Here is a 23,471-nt window from a genome sequence, read left to right as displayed (position 1 = left end):
TTATTTCAAAGCTAATCGCCATGACTGCATGGAGCTCCGATGTTTCGGCAAGCGATTTCCATATTATTGGAGCCCTTTAGAAAGACATTCGTGGTCTGTTTGTATTTATGACAAAGAGGTGCATGGATGGGTACATCATGGCTCCGTAGAGAACAGCAAACACTTTTACTTGAAGCCATTGGCCGACCAGTGTGATAGTGAAAGAAATGAATTGACAGTTATATCAACTACTTTTGACACAATAAAGAGTTAACTTACTTTTTTCCGTGTGTGTAGTTTTTATCTGACTATCTGTTACACATAAGATGATGATAAATTACTTCAGTTGGTTTCCGAGACGTTAAGTCAATATCAGGACAATTAATACGCAAGGCAGATTTCAATTATTTAAAATTTCTTCCTTTAAGTGTAAGAGTAATGCTTATTTGTGGATACTAGAAGCTTCTTTTTAGTTGTGAATATCGTTATAACTTTCAAACTGTAAGTACCCCTTCACAATGAAATACAACGATGATTATACTGATGAATCAACATATTTAGACCACCTGCTTAACAGCTTGTATGTCCGTCTTTGGAAATAAATAAATCACATATCAACGTGTCCGGGATTGGACAGTTTACTGGTAGGTTTGTGCGGGTATATGCATCAGATGTCTACGGAAAGGTGATGTAATTCTTGTAAGCAACCGGCCGCTGATTTCCATGCGCGGTGACGCGATAGCTCCCGTGATGGGCTCCACAGGATTTATTTCAGCCGAATCTGGTCACCGAGACATCAGCATGTGTTCAATGTAGTGTTCCTAAAACCATTGCAGCATGGTTGTCGCTCCGAAATACGGACAATTATACTCCTAAAAGGTGAGATCGCCGTCGGGGAAAACATCGAGCATGAAGGGATACCGATGTTTCGCAGCTATCAACGCTCCAGGAGAATGTCTCCTGCACCATTATACCGCTCCCAACAGCCTGCGACCATGGTGCGCTGCACATTTCAAGCCGCCGTTCACCATGATGCCGGCGGTTGTGGAGACGACCATCGACCTAGTGTAGAAAAAATGTGACTCTCCCGAAGAGCCAACACGTTTTCATTGATCGACGGTCGAATCATGACGGTCCCACACCCGCTGCCATCGTAACTGACGATTTCGTTGAGTCAACATGTGAATACGTAGGTGTGCTCTGCTGCGGAGCTCCATGTTCACCAATGTACGAAGAACGGTGTACTCTGAAACACTTTTGCATGCACCCACGCCCAGCGAGGTGGCGCAGTGGTTAGCGCACTGGATTTGCATTCGGCAGGACAACGGTTCAATTCCGCGTCCGGCCGTCCTGACTTAGGTTTTCCGTGATATCCCTAAATCGCTTCAGGCAAATGCCGGGATGGTTCTTCTGAAAGGGCACCGCCGCCTCACTTCCCGATCCATCCCTACTCCGATGGGACTTATTAATTCGCTGTTCGCTGTTTGGTCAGCTTCCAAAAAAAAAAAAAAAAAATAACCAACCAACCAACCATTCACCCACAGTGTGCTTTTCCGCAGCGATGCCACAGACCAACACTTTACAGACCAGGCAAGCCTCCGTACCCCACGTTCTGCGAAGAGTCGTGGACGTCTAACCATTGAGCGCCTAGTGGTAGTTTCACTGTTCTTCTACCTCTTTCCGGAGAAGCTCACGACTATAGCACGTGAACATATGATCAGGTTCGCCGATTTCGAGATTTCTTTCACAGGCTCTGTGTATTTGCCCTTCGTCAAAGTCGCTTATCTCAATGTATTTCCCCATTTTCAAACCATATCTTAGCTTCGGCGATCCCCCGTCCGCTCCGCTTACATATTTTTTTTTTGTGGCGTCACGTGCTCGCAATGTCACCAGGCTAACTTCGCGGTGGTCAGTAGTCATGTTTTGGCTGATCAGCGTACATTGTGAAGCTGTTGTTAGTACGTCCAAGTTTCTGAACAGTTGCCTACATGAAGTTCGAAAATGAGCGCACACAGACACGACACAGTTCTGAGGAACGAATACTTTGTATCTACATGTAAAAATCCAACGAAATTCTGCTTGGATGAGATTTGTGCTTAATCAGATGTTATAGCATTAGTCTATAAATATTCAGTGAACAGAACCAAGCCGAAAGGTCATACAGCTACAAAGATAAGTATTTAACAGAGGACGTGTAGTGTTCAAATGTTTCTAAATATTTGTTATGGTCCCGGTCACTCATATACGTTATCAGCGCGCTTATTACAGTGCTATGTAATCAAAGCTTAAAATGTAAACAACGAGTGGATAATATCTTTATTAACGGGACACGTTATTACCCCAGAAGACATACAGATCTACTAATTCCATAACAAGAAAGCTTAGTTGAGCCGTGGTAAAAACAGCTGTTTTGAAGAGAGCGCCGCAGCGTGTAGTGTGAAGCAGTCGCCCTCCGTTTCTGGCGGTGGCGCCGCTGTGGCAGTCGCTGCTTTGGTGTCTCCCTCTGGTGGGAAAGGGGAAAGGTTGCCTAATCACGTGCATTTAATGGGCGCTATGCGCTCGCCAGTCGTCGGTTGGTCAGCCGGGTCAGTGTGGGGCAGTCAGTGTCTGTCTGTCATCCGGAGTGTGTTAGGCCGCCAGACTGCTCGAGTTTGTTCAGGCAATGGTCATTGGCGGTTGAATCGATCGGTTGGTCGGTCGCGCGCTGGGACACAAGATAACTTGTCCGTCTTCAGCGTCGGCGCATGCGAGGTCGCCACGTGAGTACAGTGGGCCGCGCCGTATAGCGAGGGGTAGTGGCTTCGCGGCCGACACGACGGCAACAGGAGTCAACCCACGACATCGGTCTGGCCGGCGCGAGCTGCGACGCCGTGAGACTGGAGATCGGCGCGCCTTCCTGTGTCCGTTGAAGCGGCTGGCAGCGGACGGTTCGGGAGAGCGTTTTGGGTGTGCTGCGCCAGGTCTTCGCCAGACATCGCAGTTTATTAGAAGTTAAGTGATTCGCGACGTGTTGTTTCATTTACTTGTTAAATTCTACTTGTTTTCTTGGTCAGTCTCTCGTCCCCATCTTGCTCGTCTGTCTCTCGTCCGCATTTGTCAGGCACTTAGTGTCTGTCGGTCTGCCGTACGTTAATAGCTGCCTCTGTCGGATTCGGTGTTAATGAATTTATTGCTTAAAGTGTAACGGCGAATTCCTGAAATATGTTTTTATCTTGCCTATCATCTTGAGAGGCGGTATATGTGTAATGTAGAGCATGTTTGTATATTTTATGTAAGACTGAATTTCATGGGTTTTTATTTAAATGCTCATTTTAGTATATAAAGTTGCCACCCTTACACCGTAAGAGGTTTTTTTTTCTTTTTTTTGTAAATCAATTTGCACCTTCGGTGGCAAGTTAATTTTTTTAATGTTATTGTTTTGTACCATTACCATCCCTCCTACGGGGTGCATAGTTTATGTGCTTGTGTGAGTTGTTTCAATTTTTAGTTTAAAGTTATCTGGTGTGTTGCAGATTTGCACCATTGTAGTCTTTCAGAGGTTGTGAGCGGTCGTGACAACGGCCGTGTCAAAATGCAGCAGCAGGGTTCTCAGCCCGAAAGCTCATACTGTCAAGATTTGTTCCTTCTGCCTCTGAATAAAATTGTAACTTGATATTTTGAGGGTGCTTTCTGATTATAATTTTAAATCTGTTTCAAAGAAAAGGGCTTTTAGGAAAAAAAATTACATTTGTTGAAAGAAATTTAATTTGTTTTCATCAGTTACCCACTGGCAACTACTTCCACGCTCACATGGTGTGGTTAAATGTGTTAATGTTCTTGATGAATCGTTAGTAAATGAAGTAAATTCTTAAGAAAAGGTTTTGAAAGTAAATTCACTGGTCATTAGTATTTAAAATAATTTTCACATCCGTCCCTTCGTCTGATAGAACACAGAAAAGTTATGTAACGAAGCTGATTAGTGCCTTGATATCAAAATCCTGTACACTATCAGCTAACGTGTAATCTGCGCAATAAAAGTAGAAATACATCTGGCCTCATTTGGGAGAAGGAAGCCATGCATCATAGGACGGTACTGCCTTTGCATTATTATTTAGACATATCTCAGGGGGCAGTACAAAGTTAGTCAGAACGTTGCTTTGTCGCACTTATTAAAACTCAAACAATATTGCAATCGAGACTGACGGAAACAGAATTAAAAAGTCAACGATCATAGCTAAAATTCACCCACGTAGGGGAAACGATAAAATAAGTATCACTTGCCCGAGTGTAGCTGTTCTGAAGTCTTCATGAAGTTCTTTTATGAGGGATGAAATATTCAAAATCCGATCAATGAATTCGTAGTTGTGTTTATTTTTCTTTTTATACTTAGCCTTTGAACCAAAACGAAAAATCTGAAGAGGTTATGTTCCGAGAAACGTCGTGGTTGAGAAGTGTGACCACATCTGCGTTTCCATCTTCCGGTAGATGAAATTAGTTGATGAGTAAATGAAATTAGTTAATGAATCACCTCATGGCATATACAAGCCTCCACCACGCTGGAGTAACACACCCATCATGGAAGCCAAAGGAACTTCTTCCAATAAGGCTGGAACCTGGATTTCGAGAAATTTTGGCTAACGGGATCCGATGACATAAGAGGCAGAATCCACTGATTGTCCACAGCGGCACACCACCCACGCACAGAGAGGCACTGCCGAAAATGTGTCTCCACAAAGCCATGTTGGCTTTAGTCAGTTCACTGCGAGTGTTATCAATAAATTCTAGAGTGGTTGGGGCTTCATTACTAAAAAGTATGGGCAGGATTATTCGGAGATTTGCAATTAGCCAGCGACCAAATTCCAGCGGTCTATCTTTCTTTCCTTTTCGAAGGCGCTAAATCCCTCTAAATGATAAGCGTAGAGGCCGTACATATGTCCGCATGTAACTAATATGAAGAACAGCCTGTGTTCTAAGTGGCATTTTTCTCACAAAACGCGTTTTCAGTGCAATTGTGTTCCACCTTAAACCTGATCCCGGTGAAAAACTATGGAGAAAATCTTTCAAAAATGCGTTAGTAGTTGGCGCATGGTCTTTGTGCGAGGCTGTGTTCGCTTTTGGAGTTTTGTTGAATACAATTCTAATAGTTAAAAACCTAATGTTTTCCTGTAATTGTATTATCACGAAGAAAACAGTGCCTCAGTATTAATGACATTTGTACCAAGAACATTTTCCTGTTAATTTGTTGAAAGCTGACAATACTTTTATCCCGTGGCTGTGGACAAATTTCAAGTAGAAACTTGAAAAGGAAAACGGTATTAATGATGCTACTTATTTACGCATATAGCACTGTTGAGGACTTAGAACATACAGATGCCTCTACATACAGCCTTTCACGGTTAAGAGTACATTCTCTAGGGAATGGTGTACAACTCGTGTAAGAATATTGGTCGGACAAATATCGTCACGGTCATGGGCCGGAGGCGGTAGTCGCACTCTTCCAATGACAATCAGTTTCTAAGGCGACAGAAATTATCGCTGTATGCGAATGAAGGGCCACCTCAACCAGTCCCCACCCAAATATTGCGAAGCTAATTAATTGCAGTTGACATTTGGAGTCAGGTACCTCATGAAAAGCCATTGCTCACAGCTGCACATGAAACAGGGCGCTCTGAATGGCGTTGATTGCACCGACAACCCAATGAGTCGTTTACATCTTCGTGTGTGGAGGGACGGAGGGTGTATTTCGTGCCATGGTTAGGGGTAACTCATTCACGCTTTTTCGTATCATTGCTTGGGGCCACTCATTCCGGCTACTGCTGAGATGAACCAGGATCGTTATTCCAACAACGTCGGTGACCTTTGTTGCCAACTTTTCTACTTTTCGTATACATCTACATATCAACATCTACTCATATACAGCGATAGCCACCAAGGGGTGTGTGGCGGACGGCCCTATTCTCGCCAAAGTCGTATTTTCCCCCCGCTGTTCCACTCGCTGATCGCGCTAGGGAAAAACGACTGTATGAAAGCCTCAGTACGAGCTCTTATCTTTGAATGGTGACCATTGCATGATTTGAAAGTTGTTGGTAATAATATATGCTCTACATCTTTGGTGATGATCGTATTTTGGAAATCAGTTCAAAAATGGCTCTGAGGACTATCTGACTTAACTTCTGAGGTCATTAGCCCCCTAGAACTTAGAACTACTTAAACCTACCTAACCTAAGGACATCACACACATCGATGCCCGAGGCAGGACTCGAACTCGCGACCGTAGCGGTCGCGCTGTTCCAGACTGTAGCGCCTAGAACCGCTCGGCTACTCAGGCCGGCTGGAAATTAGTGAGCAACCCCTTCCGTTCAGCGCATCGTCCGCCTGCAAGTGTGTCCGACTTTAAACATTCTATGAGGTTTGTAATTCTCGCGATGGCTAAATGTATCAGTCACGAATCTTCCCACTCTTCTTTGGACCTTCTAAATCTCTTGTGATTTCCTTTGTTGAAGGACTGCATCGCTTCAGGATTCTACCAATAAACCGCAATCTAGAGTTCGTCTTACCCGTCACTTGTGTAATCTGATCGTTGCATTTGAGATCATTTCGAGTAGTGACACCCAAATACTTGACGGATGCTACCGCATCCAAAGACTGGGCACTTATTTTGTACTTTTATATTAATGGGGATTTTCACTTTCTTATACGCAGTAGGTTAAACTCACTCATATTGAGAGATAAATGCCACTTTCGTGTGATACTACTTTCCTGTAGACTACAGCATCATCGGCTAACAGTCTAATGCCGCTATCAATAACATCAACCAGATCGTTTACGTAAATCGTAAAAAGCAGCGGACCTATCACGCTGGCCTGGGGCACACCTGATCTTACTCTTGTTTCTGTTGAAGGTACCCCTTTCAGGACGACATACTGCTCCCTGCCTGTTAGAAAACTTTCTGTCCGACCGCATATGTAATCGGATAGACCGTGGAGCAAGTGACAGTGCGGAACTGATTCGAACGCCTATCGAAAGTCGAAGAATATGACATCAACCTGGGAGACGGTATCTAGAGCCTGTTGTATATTATGCACAAAGAGGCCAGCTGTGTCTCGCATGACCGCTGTTTCCTAAAACAATGCTGGTTTCTGCAGATGAGCTTCTCAGAGTCTAGAAAGGTCATTATGTCTGAACACAAAATATGTTCCATGATTCTACAACAATTCGATGTCATTGAAATTAGCCGGTAATTATGTTCATCCGATGTTATACCCGTTTTATAGATTGCTATGACCTGGGCCTTCTTCCAGGCCCGTTGAACTTTCCGCTTTTCCAAAGATCTCTGATAGATGATGGATAAGAATGGTGCTACACTTGTAGCAAAGTCAACATACAATCTTGCGGGGTTACTGTCTGGGGCAGATGCCTTCCTGGCGTCTAAGAATCTTAACTGTTTTACAATCACAGATACACTAAACACTACTAAGATACACAATGTCTTCATGAGTCTGCTGTTGCCACTACCATCTTCCGAGATGACAACTGCCGTACTGTACACTTACGTTCGTCGTTTATCGGACGCTCTTTTAGACTGTCGCAACTCGATGGAATCGCACATTATCGCCCAAAAGATGACGCCTAATATTTGTAACGTCAATTTGGAAGTTCTACGGGCATTAATTATCTGCACTGAAAACCCAAAGAAACTGGTACACCTGCCTAATATCGTGTAGGGCCCCCGCGAGCACACAGAAGTGGCATGGACTCGACTAATGTCTACAGTAGTGCTGAAGGGAAATGACACCATGAATTTTGCAGGGCTGCCCATTAATCCGTAAGTGTACGAGGGGTGGAGATCTCTTCTGAACAGCATGTTGCAATGCATCCCAGATGTGGACAGTAAAGTTCATGTCTGTGGAATTAGGTATCCAGAGGAGGAGGTTAAACTCAGACGAGGGTTCCTGGAGCCACTGCATAGGACTTATGGACGTGTGGGGTATCGCATTGTCCCGCTGGAACTGCCCAAGTCGTTGGGATTTACAACGGACAAGAATGGACGCAGGTGATCACACCGAATGCATACGTACGTGACACCTGTCAAAGCCGTATTACATTACATTACAGAATCTCGACCACCTTGATCAATCCCCTGGTGACATGCAGGGTCAATGGATTTGTGAGGTTGTCTCACGTCCGTCCGCTCGATACAATATGTAACGAGACTCGTCCGACCAGCCAACATATTTCCACTCGTCAGCAGTCCAGTTTTGGAGTTGACGGGCCCAGGCGAGGCGTAAACCTCTGTGTTGTGCAGACGTCAAGGGTACACTGGTGGGACTTCGTCTCCGAAAGCCCATATCGATGAATTGTCTTTGAATGTTTAGGAAGGTGACAGCGCTGAAATCTGCAGCAATCTGCGGAAGGGTTGCTCTTCAGTCACACTGAATGATTCTCTTTAGTCGTCGTTGGTCCCGTTCTTACAGGATGTTTTTTCTGCAGCAGCGATGTCGGCCATTTGATGTTTTATCGGATTTCTAATATTCGCAGCGCACTCATGAATTGGTCTTACGGTAAAATCCCCACTTCATCGCTATCTCGGTGATGCTGTGTTCCATCGCTCGTGCGCCGACTATGACACCACGTTGAAACTCATTTAAATCTTGATAACCTGCCTTTGTAGCAGCAGTAACCGATCTAATAACTGCGCCAGACACTTGTTTTCTTATACAGGCGTTGCCAACAGCAGCTCCGTATTCTGCCTGTTTACATATGTCTGTATTTAAATACAAATGTCTATACTAGTTTCTTTGGCGTATCAGTGTATGTGTGGCTTTAGCTGTATGATAACACGTAATCGATACTTCCTGGCAGATTTAAACAATATGCCTGAAGAAGACTGTGGATTCCTTCTCGCCGAATTGAGACCATTATCAAGGCCGGAGGCAGTGATACACGGTTAAACTGTATCTTCTGCAGGTGAGTAATTTTTACACAAACAGTAATATTTAGAGATTCATATTCGTTGTAATTATCAGTCTTTCCGTCACCTCCAGATCGATTACGTGTTATCGATACTTCCTGGCAGATTTAAACAATATGCCTGAAGAAGACTGTGGATTCCTTCTCGCCGAATTGAGACCATTATCAAGGCCGGAGGCAGTGATACACGGTTAAACTGTATCTTCTGCAGGTGAGTAATTTTTACACAAACAGTAATATTTAGAGATTCATATTCGTTGTAATTATCAGTCTTTCCGTCACCTCCAGATCGATTACGTGTTATCGATACTTCCTGGCAGATTTAAACAATATGCTGGACCGAGACTCGAACTCGGGACCTTTGCCTTTCGCGGGCAAGTGCTCTAAAATTGTAAAATTATGAGGAGGAGTCGTGAGTCGTACTTGGGTACCTCAGTTGGTAGACCACTTGCTCACGAAAGTCAAAGTCACGAGTTCGGGTCTCGGTCCGGCACACAGTTTTAACCTGCCAGGAAATTTCCAATCAGCGCACACTCGGCTGCAGAGTGAAATTTTCGTTTTGGAAACTGTCAATGATAATTGACAACTACATTAAAATTTCAATACTGCATGTTGATTCGAATGTTGCAGCTAACATGTCTGAAATCCGCCAGTATGAATATTAGTGTGATTGTATAGCGGAGTGACCAGAAATTAATTTTTTATAATTGACCCTTGAAATTAGAACTTTTGTTAAGTCTATATGTACTCTGTAACTGACAAAAAATTCTCTTTTTGCAGTAATGGCTTCCCTGGCTTCCCGTTATTGTAACTCTGTGACAAAGAGATTGGCTCAGGAGGGGTAGGCCGCACCAAACCAAATGACTGAAGACCAACACAGAAAAAAAAAATCACAACTGGCTATCAGTGATCCCGAGTGGTCACTAATAACTGCAATGATGATGTGTAATGGATTCTGCAGTATGGCTGTGAACAAGAAGTCTTGAAAGCTTCCTTAAGAGACGCTTTCTTTATTGTTAGTTGTCTCACATGCAACTCTGAGAAGACAGCGCCCCAGGGAGTGCTACGAGCTTGGCATTCATCCCTTGTTGGCTGCAGAATTTCCACATTGAGCTACAACATGTACACACACACACACACACACACACACACACACACACACACACGCACAGACACACACACACACAATTACCTGTGCTGTGTCACAATGTCACAAACTAGTTGAAGAATCTCCTCGTATCTCTTCCGTTGACGAAAGCTTTCTTTGTCTGCTTCAAGCCATGTTTGATGTGTGGAACTCCCCACTGAGTCAGGCTTTCTGCATCCTCGATTCAACTGTTCGACGTCATTGCTGCTTGTTACTGCTGGGAAGTAACAATTATCTGTGTCCGCACTGCTGCGGTCTGTTACGGAGCCCCGTTTGACAGCTGTGGATGAGCGATCGAGCTGCTTCGAGAGAGAGCAGCCTTTTGTAAAGCTTCATCGTTAGGGTGACTGGCAAAGAGTGGGTTGTATCATTGAAAAACTGTTGGTCCTTTCATTATTTACATTCTTCCACATGAAGTAATATATGTAGCACAGTATGTCTGTAGGAATATCCTCATCACCGTAAGTTTCCTTATAACCACGGCCAGTCTCAAAGCTGAAAATAACGTAGTTCATCCAGTGCAGTGTTCTCCACGACTGCACGGATGGACATGCTCCACGCCAACGATTCCTAATGTCGTTAAGGAATGTAGATCTGGTGATGAACTCTTAGAAGGTCCAAACCGGTCACCTAAGAACACAAAAATTAACAACTTAAATAAGATCACGATTCCGTTTATTAAGTAAGTTGAGAATTTTTACTAATCACCAGAGCCATGTGACGATAATTAAAACAAGGTACAGATTTATATGTAACTTGGCAAAATGTGAGTTACATAAATTTAATGGACGATAAAAGATTTGATGAGACAGAGTGATTAATACACTTAGCTAAGGATTCTGTGAACAAAAGCTCACAAATCTGGATAAAGACAATGCGGAATGTAAAATGCAACAATAAGCCGTTGCACAAAGGCTGACTGGGCAGTCAGCACGACGAAAGATGAGATGGAGACAGGGCGTAGTAAATGTCTGGTGCTACTTGACACATTCGACGAGCTACATGTTTCTTATTTTAAAACCAAAATAGACCAAATGAACGAAATACAGACAACGGCTAAAACAGGTAATAGTAGTTACGGTGACATTCACCGGGTATAGTCACAATCAGTCTGGCATGAAATGAGGAAGTAATCTGAGCCGGAATGGAAGAGCCCCGCAGATATATTTACGAAAACACAAACAGTACAAACCGAAGGATAGAGCAACTAACTGTAGAGACAGTAATAAACGAACAGGTGGTTCAATTAACAACGATAATTAGCGAACTTTAGCGCAAGTGTGATCTAGTAATATCAGTGGTAGTAAACGCGCAAAAAGGAATATTGGAACCACACATAATTAATCCAGCGCAAGTCATGCACTACACAAAGGTGATAAAACAGTTCAGAATTGTTGGGAAAGATGTGTTCTTGTCAGGACATACACTGAGTTATGTCCTGAAAGTAGCGTTCGTGGCAAATCAACAGACTACTACCACTACAGGAGAATCGATTCCTCAACACATTTATACATGTTTATAGCCCCTGAAAGAGACTCAGTTATCATAGACAAACAAAACGACAGTATACCTTGTTAGGGAGAGAACGACTATAGTGCAAGGAATTAAACCAATATGGTGAAATACATCAACAAATTTTTGCGTTACGATCGGCATACAACCACGAAACGACTGAAACAACCCATACGAGAAATTTCAACAGTCTGTTTACATAAATTTTTCTCTTTAAATGAGTGTATTTAGACGGTTGTAAGAAATAAATTAATTGTTATTTCGACAGTAAAATTTTCCTGAATACTAATAGCGCCAGGATCAGAAGGCTTATCGATTTATGGAATGACGAAGACAAGTAGATAAATGAATCCAAGATACATGTGAATTGAAGTTTATAGAAAAATGCAATGACTGTGAAACGCCTGCGTTCATTCGGTCGGAATAGATAATTAAGCTGAATTTAGCGGATGAAGATATCGTGCCTGAATTGGATACTACATTGATTTTTGTGTCATAAACCAGGAGTAAAGGGATATTCTTTATTTTAAATTTTCCCAGTGGGAGGTGTCATGGTCTACGACAAGAGCAGCCACTCAAATATATGCGTATGCTTCCGCGGCCGTTGTCACTGACAATAGCATTCTTCCGGGCTGCTGACCGCGTTGTCAATACATAAAATTGTCCGACGTTTCAGTCCACTCAGCACAAAGTCCTGAGGAATGCCACTTGCAATAGTCGCCAAAACAACGGATAATTTTTTTATATTGACAATGCGGTCAACAGCCAGGAAGAATTTTATTGACCAGAGCAGCCAGTGTTAATGTAGGAGAAACCGAGAGGCGAAGCCAAATGCACTAACTGACGCACTGGACAAACGGTCTGAACACAAATGCTACTTCTATGGGTTCCTCCGTAGAAACGACTGTGTCGTTCGCCCAGGCGGTACCGATTAAGGCAGTGGTTACCTTAAGCGACGGGTCTCTTGACGTCACATCGAAGATACCAGTGACACAATTTGTATCAGGCCTACTGTAAATACGTGGTAGCTATATCACACTCTTGCGAAATCATAGCTCGGCGGTTACCTGTGCTTGGAAAAACCGAGCGAAAGCCTTCGAGCGTACACCCTTATCACTAATTACACGTAAGAAAGCAAGGAACTCTCCCTCGAGGCCACACATGGAGAAAAGCACACTTAAAATGCTTCGGCGATGCTGTCGGAAACCCGTCACGCGCGACTGGCCAGCTGGACCACCCCTCACATGATAGACGGAGAACAGAGGTCCTGGCCTATAAATCCTATGTTAAAAAAGAAAGAATCGGGGAGTTCCCTCAGCGATAGTCACATGGACCGCGAACACCTGTGATGACCGATTTCCGGGTGTGATACAGAACTTCGTATCTTCGTTTCTCGCCTCCATGGAGTTACTAGTGGTAGAATTATATTGCACGCAGGACTTGAATCCTTTGCGCAGTCTCTGTGGGCTACCTGTGTACTATTTGCACAAAGGGTTAAGGACAGAAAATACACAACTAATGTACGTCACTGTTGGTTTCTTTGTATTTATTTTCTCGTCACGCTTTTTTCATAGCGTAATCCAGTAGGGTGTCCCTACCATAAGGCACGTAGGATCTTCACTTTTGGCATTCTACCTTACCGCAGCTGGGTCTTGTCCGTTAGCAACACCCAAAGGTGACCCAGAACAGCAATTATGATACTCTACACATAAGACATGCATGAGTGTTCTTCAGTATTTTCACGGAGTTGACATGTAATTCTGGAATTCGCTATTTTAGTGGTGGAGAGCTGTCGGATGCTTTTCTTAATACTGATATGACGTACAATATACACTGTCTGCAAAATGTATCAGTACACTTACTCGTGGGATTTGTTTAACCTACTCTATTATTATGGCTTAAATTCTACTGGTAACCCCTTCAATGTGGTGTCTGAACGTCTTTGGAGGAATGGTCACTGTACTCCCGTCGGAACTTTGTTCAGGCCGTTATCTATGAAGAATGTTGTCGTCCACGACCTCTTGCCTGACACACGCTGTTTGTCACAGTCTGTGTATTGTCATTCTGATACAATCATCGTTTCCGAGCTGCACCTTTGCTTTACAGAGTACTCAGTGCTGTAAAATATTTTCATGTCCTTCCGAATTTGGCTATTTATTAAGGGCAATAAGGGGACCATACCATGACCACTCAAAATACACACGTACTGTAACACCAGCTACTCCGTACTTCACTGTTGGTACCATAAATGATGGCTGGTAACGTTTTACGGGCATTCGATAAACCCAAGCCGTTCCACTGGACTGTCGCAGCGTATAGCGTGATTTACCATTCCAAATCACTTGTTTCCAGCCATCGACCGTCCATTGGCTTTGCTCTTTATATCACATCAAGTGTCACGTAGCACTAAGTACAGAAATGTGTGGCTCAAGAGGAGCTGCTCCATCATCGCATACCATTCTCTTTAAATTCCTGTGCTCATTGTGACAGATGCATGCTGGTAGCACTTTTGAACTCATGAGTAACTCCTTTCGCTTTTTTCATCCTATATTTTTACAACCTATCTTCGTAATCCTCGATATTACCTGTCGGACAGTAGGCCGATTTGATCTCTGCCCGCTCTCGTTTTCACTTCACAGTTTTATTAGCGACAGCCGAACTGGCCAGCTTTAGAGGGGTTAAATCGTCCCTGTTGGATCTGTTACTCAGGTGACACCCGATGACTACACATATTATTCAAGTTGTGCCAAAAATCAGATGTCACCTCGGTACTATTCAGTACCTCCCCATTAATTACGTGATCTACCTACCTAATCTTTAGCATTCTTCTGTAGCACCAAGTTTCAAATGATTTATTATGTTCTTTTGTAGATTATTTATCGTCCATATTTCGCTAAGAAACATGGCTACACTCCATACGAGTGCTTTCAGAAAAGACTTCCTAACACTTAGATCTATTCTCGTCGTTAACAAATGCCTCTTCTTCAGAAACGCTTTTCTTGCCATTGCTAATATACATTCTATTATCCTCTCTTCTTCGGCCATCAACAGTTACTTTGTTGCCTTAAATGGCAAAACTCGTCTACTACTTCAAGTGCCTTGTTTCCTAATCTAATTCCTCCAGCATTACCTGATATAATTCGACTACAGTCCATTAGCCTTGTTTTGATTTTATTGATGTTCATCTAATATCCTCCTTTCAAGACCCTATTACTTTCGTTCAACTTCTCTTCCTAGGCCTTTGCTGCCTCTGGTGGAAGTACAGTCTCATCAGCAAACCTCAAAGTTATTGTTTCTTCTCCCTGAACTTTTGATTCCGACTCCTAGTTTTCCTTTGTTTTCCTTACTGCTTGTTCAATGTACAGACTGAATAATTTTGGGGATAGGCTACAAACCTGTCTCACTCCCTTCTCAGCAACTCCTTCCATTTTATGCCACTCCACTCTTGTAACTGCCATGTGGTTTCTGTTCAAGTTGTAAATAGCCTTCCGTTCCCTGTATTATACTCCTACTACCTTCAGAATTTCGAAGACAGTGTTCCAGTCGACACTGTCAGAAACTTTATCTGAGTCTGCAAATGGTATAAAAGTAGGATTGCGTATCTAAATCTAAATCTACATTTATACTCCGATATCCAACCAACGGTGTGTGGCGGAGGGCACTTTACGTGCGTCTGTACCTCCCTTTCCGGTTCCAGTCGTGTATGGTTCGCGGGAAGAACGACTGCCGGAAAGCCTCCATGCGCGCTCGAATCTCTCTAATTTTACATTCGTGATCTCCTCGGGAGGTATAAGAAGGGGGAAGCAATATATCCGATAACTCATCCAGAAACGCAGCACCTCGAAACCTGGACAGCGAGCTACACCGCGATACAGAGCGCCTCTCTTGCAGAGTCTGCCACATGAGTTGCTAAACATCTCTGTAACGCTATCACGCTTACCAAATAACCCTGTGACGAAACGCGCCGCTCTTCTTTGGATCTTCTCTATCTCCTCTGTCACCCCGACCTGGTACGGATCCCACACTGATGAGCAATACTCAAGTATAGGTCGAACGAGTGTTTTGTAAGCCACCTCCTTTGTTGATGGACTACATTTTCTAAGGACTCTCCCAGTGAATCTCAACCTGGTACCCGCCTTACAAACAATTAATTGTATATGATCATTCCACTTCGAGTCGTTTCGCACGCATACTCCCAGATATTTTACAGAAGTAACTGCTACCATTGTTTGTTCCGCTATCATATAATCATACAATAAAGGCTCCTTCTTTCTACGTATTCGCAATACATTACATTTGTCTATGTTAAGGGTCAGTTGTACGATAAGTCGTAGAGTCAATATTGTCTCGTGTGTTCCCATGTTTCTCTGAAATCCAAACACATCTTCCCCGAAGTCGGCTTCTACCTTGACTATAGAAATCAAACTGCAACATTACGCTAAATGAAACAAATGAACAGTCAAATTGAGAAAGTCTTATCTCCACAGCTGTGATTGTCAAAAGTCTGAAAATTATAAGAGATGGAAAAAATAGAAAATATTACTAAATGTTCTTTTCTCATTTGATTTCAATTCACGACTGGACTGCATTCGCAGAAAATAAAACAATATTTTTCCTTTGGTTTATCGTGCATCTGAAAACTCGATCTAGGAGCCTTCGTGCGCGGCGCAGTAAACGCTTTTGCAGCCGGGGCTTATTTATGGGGAAGATGGACGAACGTGACCTCTGACAGCGCACGATAATGGCCCGTTTATTCGCCGTGAAGCACACAGGTCGTTCTTGTCACGCTGGGAGGGGTCGGCGCGCCCCGGGCCGCTTTCATTTAACGGTCCGGGCTAAATCACGCGGGCCTGTCCTCGGCCGGGCCCGCTCCCTGCATGATTAATGCGAGTCGCCCGTCTCTCCGTTTTATCGTAGCAGCCGCCGGCTGCCGCTACTGCCAGCTGCTGCGCCGCTAGAGGCGGCGACGCTGCGATGTCCCTCGATATGGATGCGCCTCTGCCACCGTCACAGAGGCACGTATGTCCGCAGTAAAATATCAGCACTACGCGAAAAAAAAGAAAAATACATTTCTGTGCGACAGTCATTCGGTTCTTCAGAGTAGATGCGAGTTTCAGTCAGTGACATAACACTGATGGGAAACAAACCGCAACACTAATTAACGCAGAGACAGCAAAGGACTTGGAAGAGCAGTTGAACGGTTCAATGGTTCAAATGGCTCTGAGCACTATGGGACTTAACATCTGTGGTCATCAGTCCCCTTGAACTTAGAACTACTTAAACCTAACTAACCTAAGGACATCACACACATCCACGCCCGAGGCAGGATTCGAACCTCCGACCATAGCGGTCACGCGGTTCCGGACGCAGTTGAACGGAATGGACAGTGTCTTGAAAGGAGCGTATAAGATGAAAATCAACAAAAGCAAAACGAGGATAATGGCATGTACTCGAATTAAGTCGGATGATGCTGAGGGAATTATATTAGGATATTAGACACTTAATGTAGTAAAGGAGCTTTGCTATTTGGGCAGCAACATAACTGATGATGGTCGAAGTAGAGAGGATATAAAATGTAGACTGGCAATGGCAAGGAAAACGTTTCTGAAGAAGAAAAATTTGTTAACATCGAGTATAGATTTAAATGTCAGGAAGTCGTTTCTGAAAGTATTTGTATGGAGTGTAGCCATGTATTGAAGTGAAACGTGGACGATAAATAGTTTGGACAAGATGAGAATAGAAGCTGTGGTGCTACAGATGAATGCTGAAGATTAAATGGATAGTTCACATAACTAATGAGGAAGTACTGAATAGAATTGGGGAGAAGAGGAGCTTGTGGCACGACTAGAAGAAGGGATCGGTTGGTATGAGATGTTCTGAGACATCGAGGGATCACCAATTTAGTATGGGAGGGCAGCGTGGAGGGTAAAAATCGTAGAGGGAGACCAGGAGATGAATACACTAATCAGATTCAGAAGGATGTAGGCTGCAGTCGGTACTGGGAGATCAAGAAGCTTGCACAGGATAGAGTAGCATGGAGAGCTGCATCAAACCAGTCTCAGGACTGAAGACCACAACAACAACAACAATGAAATTTCGGGAATACATGTGTCAAAGTAACATATTTAAGTGATTAACATTGCAAGATCACAGCTTAACGTAAGTTTCAGGAAACCCACTGAAAATGTAGGATGTAGGCTGCAGTCGGTACTGGGAGATGAAGAAGCTTGCACAGGATAGAGTAGCATGGAGAGCTGCATCAAACCAGTCTCAGGACTGAAGACCACAACAACAACAACAATGAAATTTCGGGAATACATGTGTAAAGGTAACATATTTAAGTGATTAACATTGCAAGTTCACAGCTTAACGTAAGTTTGAGGAAACCCACTGAAAATGTGAAATGCTGGTACGTTAACAACTGGTGTAACTGCTGCCAGAATGCAAGCGCAAACATCCACAAATTTTCTCTTAAAGGTGACCTATGTCAGTTCTTGCGGTGGAGTTCCATGCCTGTTGCAATTGGCCGGCAAATGCAGTTTGTGTTGACGCTGGAGTTCTCGTACGATTGTGTCCCTAATGTGGTCGACAGGACACACATCTAGTGATCGGGGAGGCCATACTCAGTAGATCATGTCGGGTTACAATAGCGGTATTTGGGCGGGGATTGTCCTGTTGTAAAATACACCATGGAATGCTGATCATGAATGGCAGTACGACAGGTCGAATAACCAGACTGACGTACTAATTTGTAGTCAGGGTGCGTGACGTAACCATTAGAGTGCTGCTCCCGTCACAAGAAATCGTACCCCAGGTGTACATTTACATCTACATCTACATTTATACTCCGCAAGCCACCCAACGGTGTGTGGCGGAGGGCACTTTACGCGCCACTTTCATTACCTCCCTTTCCTGTTCCAGTCGTGTATGGTTCGCAGGAAGAACGACTGCCGGAAAGCCTCCGTGCGAGCTCGAATCTCTCTAATTTTACATTCGTGATCTCCTCGGTAGGTATAAGTGGGGGGAAGCAATATATTCGATACCTCATCCAGAAACGCACCCTCTCGAAACCTGGACAGCAAGCAACACCGCGATGCAGAGCGCCTCTCTTGCAGAGTCTGGCACTTGAGTTTGCTAAACATCTCCGCAATGCTATCACGCTTACCAAATAACCTGTGACGAAACGCGCCGCTCTTCTTTGGATCTTCTCTATCTCCTCGGTCAACCCAACCTGGTACGGATCCCACACTGATGAGCAATACTCAAGTATAGGTCGAACGAGTGTTTTGTAAGCCACCTCCTTTGTTGAAGGACTACATTTTCTAAGGACTCTCGCAGTGAATCTCAGCCTGGGACCCGCCTTACCAACAATTGGTTTTATATGATCATTCAAATCGTTCCGTACGCATACTCTCAGATACTGTACAGAAGTAACTGCTTCCAGTGTTTGTTCTGCTATCACATAATCATACAATAAAGGATCCTTCTTTCTATCTATTCGCAGTACATTACATTTGTCTATGTTAAGGGTCAGTTGCCACTCCCTGCACCAAGTGCCTATCCGCTGCAGATCTTCCTGCATTTCGCTGCAATTTTGTAAAGCTGCAACTTCTCTGTATACTACAGCATCATCCGCGAAAAGCCGAATGGAACTTCCGACACTACCTACTATCTATTCAGTGTGTCTAGCACACAGACAGATTGGTGGCATGCCCTCATCTGGGCTCCTTCTGACCAACACACGGCTATAGCTGGCACCCATCCAGAACCAGCTTCCATCGGCTAACACAACAGACTTCCACCATGCCCTCCAACGAGCTCTCGCTTGACACTACTGAAGTCATCGCAAAGTGCCTCACTGTAATGTCAACTGCTGCTCGAATTGCTGCTGCAGATGCAGTGCAATGCGCCACTGCCTCACGCACATCACTTTGGGCTTTCTTCTCGGTAGCGGCACGTGGCAGCCCAGAGCCTTGTCTTCTTGCGACCGCACATTCCCGTGTATACGACTGTCAGCAATCATGTACAGTGGCTACATTCCTACCAGTCTTCTTGGAATATCGCAGAAGGAACATCCTGCTTCTCGTATCCCAATTAAACGACCTGGTTCAAAGTCAGTGAGTTGTTGGTAATGGTGCCTTTGTTGCCGTAAAGTTATTTTTGAGCAACAGCAACTTACCTAAGTCCAATCTTAAAGATAACTACCGCTCATGACCTTCACTGCGTGTATTTAAGGCAAACCTGATCTGAATCCTCATAGCGGCGCTACGAGCATCACCTACGCTACTGGCACGAAATTTGAGTAGACATTATACTTCAGATGTAGAAACACTCCTATCAACTGTCGTTTATCTTGCATAAATCCTTGGTATTGCAATGACATTTCCGTCACTGTGTTTCCTTTTGGAAGAGAGATGTTTGCGGACAAGTGTGTACCACAATATAGCGGAACAAGCACTAAAGATTTAGGTGGTGGAACACAGTCGTTAGTATCTCTCTGATTTAGATACAGTCATCCCTTGTCGCCTTCCCTATTTATTCTGTATGCTGAAGAAAGGTAGACACAATTTCAGTTACTCTTATGTGTTTATTGGTTTCCAGTCTATTTATTTATTTAACCGTATCGGATTAGGGCCCTCTCTCACGTCAGCCCAGGGTTTCACACATGTTGTACTGTGTACATTACTATTACGTAACAAATAACAAATAGAAATAAAATGATTTGTTTTTATGTAGAGGCAATGTGAAAAAACAGTATAGGCTAAAACTAATAAAGTTAATACTGACGGCACTGATAGTGCTGCTGCTGCCACTAATATTGTTAATGATAATAACATTAATAATATTAATAGTAACAATAGTAATATTAATAAAAGGTATGAAAAGTATAGACATACGAAATTGATACTTTGTGATATAGATAGTTCTGGGGAAGGGAAATGTCAGTATACTGCACCAACTAAGAGTACTAGGGTGTGAGGAAGACCTGAAGGGAAACTAAGATGCTATGGGGTAATCACTGAGTATGCAGAGTATGGTAGTAGCAATTGTTGCTCCGGGACGTATGTCATTAACTATCCTTTGAAAGCGGAGATGTTATTCAGTTTTCGAATACAGTGAGGGTGATTATTGAAGATTCGGGTTTCTGCTACTGAGAAGGACTTCGAGATATAGTTTTGCTCTCACTTCCTGTCCGAAAGTAGCGGCTGTTGTATTATGTTGCTCCTAACATCCTACTATTAGCCATGTATCGCATAATATGCGTCGTGGGGTTGCTCACGTTGTTATGAAGTCCAGATGAGAAAATTTCAGGTCCTTTTCAACCCTGTACCGGAGTTGGGAAGGGGTGCCTTTTATCACCAGTTGTATTAAATCTTCGTATATCCGTAATTGAAACGAACGACTTGGGACGTCAGCTAGTATAATATATGTTAAAAAATGACGAAATTCCTCCAGCTATATTAAGGTGTTGGTTTTATTGACAACTAGTTTCGGTGTTGTTACATCATCATCTTCAAGGCCATACTTGTTGACAGCAACCGTATGTGTCTAACACTAGTAGTCAGTAGTGACATAGGGGTGTTCCATGCGGAAGGCATGATATGAAGTTAGAACTAGTGGTTCACAGATCGTAACTAAGACAACTTCTATTTAACGTCTGTGATGAGTACAATCTAAAAAAAAAAAAAAAAAAGAGAGAGAGAAAAGACGCACCACAAATGAATTATGGGAATGGAGCTGAATCTGGTACATTTGAGGTACATGTACAGACAAATAGATATATACAATTTCAGAACAATTTGATTATTACTCAAGAGAGAGGGCTTCAGAAATCGAGCAAGTCAATTACGGCTTGCTCCGCCTCTGGCCATAACGCAGGCACTTATCCGGCTCGACATTCATTGACAGAGTTCTTCGATGTCGTCCTAAGGGATATCGTACCAAATTCTCCCAATCGGCGAGTTAAAACGTCAAAATCACGAGCTGGTTGGATGACCCTGTCCACGACGCTCCAAACGTTCTCAGTTGGAGAGGGATCCGTAGACCATTCTGACGAGGTACGATTTTGGCAACCTGACCTGATTATTCAGTGCGGAAGGCGATCTACAATTTTTTACTGTAGCCTTCTTTGCAAAACCAATTTATTTACCGAGATCGCATCGTTAACACCATTACCGGATTACTAGTTACGTGTTGTTATCCTCAGAGCCACAAAACTGGGCAGTGGTGGTTGCGTGGTATAGTGCTTACACCACTCTGTGACGTGAGGGCTATACAATATGCATAATACAGTAGAGACATTGTAGGATATAGCTGACACTGCCTGGTTTTATGGATCTGAGGAAGGTAACACATATTGCCGAGACTAGTAACCCAGTGACAGTGATAACATAGTGATCTGGCCGAATAGATTGGTTTTCAGAAGAACACTACAGTACAAGGTGGGTTTTGCCAAACACGAAGACAAGCAGTAGGAACTCTCTCCCTTTGCAGTCTGGCATTATCTTGCTAAAATGTAAGCCCAGGATGGCTTGCCACGGAAGGTAACAAAATGGGCCGCATAATATCGTCGAATTACCACTCTGCTGTAAGGGTGCCACAGAGATCCCGCTATGAAATGAAGTGTCACCCCAGATCATCACTCCTGGCTCTCGGACCGTATGGCAGGCATCAGTGAGGCTGGCACCCCACTGCTGTCCGAGGCGTCTCCAGACACGTTTTCGATCGGCGTCGGTGCTCAGATCAAAGCAGAACTAGCAGAACTCTTCACTGAAGGCATTTCTACTCCAGTCAATGAGAGTCGTGTCCTAATGTTCCCAACATTACTGAAATAGGGCTCGTTGGCCTACAGTGGTCGCAATGCGTTTGTAGCATTGTATCGACATGTCCCTTATTTCTTGTCAGCTGCATGGTGAAATTGCGCAGCACCGTCGCACATTCTTCCAGCCGCCACCAAAGTTTACAATTAAGTATTTTCCGTCGATGCTTGTATGATTTAAAATTCGCCGATGACAACACTGTGTGTACAGAGTCACAACTAGAAATCAAGTAATTACGCGATAGAGTTTAGGAAGAGAGTGAGAAATTTGGGTACTCATTGAATAAGCAAAACAGCAAGTTTATACTGACAAAGGTATGGCACTACGAGGTACTGATGGAATATCACAATGTGAGGATTGATCACTCTATCTACCTGAGCTCAGTAGTTCAGAAAAACGTGGGCTTGACACAGGGAATACGGCGCAGAATTCTTCTGGCTAGGAACGCTCAACTGAAACTGACACCGATTTGGAAATACGGATCCTCAACCAGACTTACGAAACTGAGACTGCTAAAATCTCTGGTGTTTCCAATTTCACTTTATGGGTCTCAATGCACGAAAACTGAAGGAGACCGCAAAAGAATCGATGCTGGTGCTTGTGAACGATAGGAGAACAACCAGTAAAATATTATTATGAAGGTAAAATTGAAGGGAAGGTCTTGATAGAAAGGCTACAGAGATTATAGATGGATCAGGTAAATTAGAAGGGAGATCGTACGCTGGATCACCTGGCGAGTTGCAGGAGACCAGGAAGTTTGAAGAAAGACCGTTATGAGGATCCTGTAACTGTTGTAACGGGAGATCCTCCTCTAGCATTACTTTCCCTCAACAGCAGTTGTCGATAACAGTATTATTTTTTGACAGGTCAGTATTATCCCAGCTGCTCTTCTGAAAACTGTCAAATAATTTAACACGCAGTGTATTATATTTCAAGCTGAAATTTATGAAATGGAATTACTTTATAAAATATTTTAGTGTTGGTGTTATAATCGATAAGCAGTGGCTGTGACTGCAGAGAGAACTTTTTTTGAGAAATATTTGAAATTACGAATTATTGGATCA

Source organism: Schistocerca piceifrons, chromosome 6 (assembly GCF_021461385.2).
Source record: "Schistocerca piceifrons isolate TAMUIC-IGC-003096 chromosome 6, iqSchPice1.1, whole genome shotgun sequence".
Taxonomy (NCBI): Eukaryota; Metazoa; Arthropoda; class Insecta; order Orthoptera; family Acrididae; genus Schistocerca; species Schistocerca piceifrons.
This window is presented reverse-complemented; position numbering follows the sequence as displayed.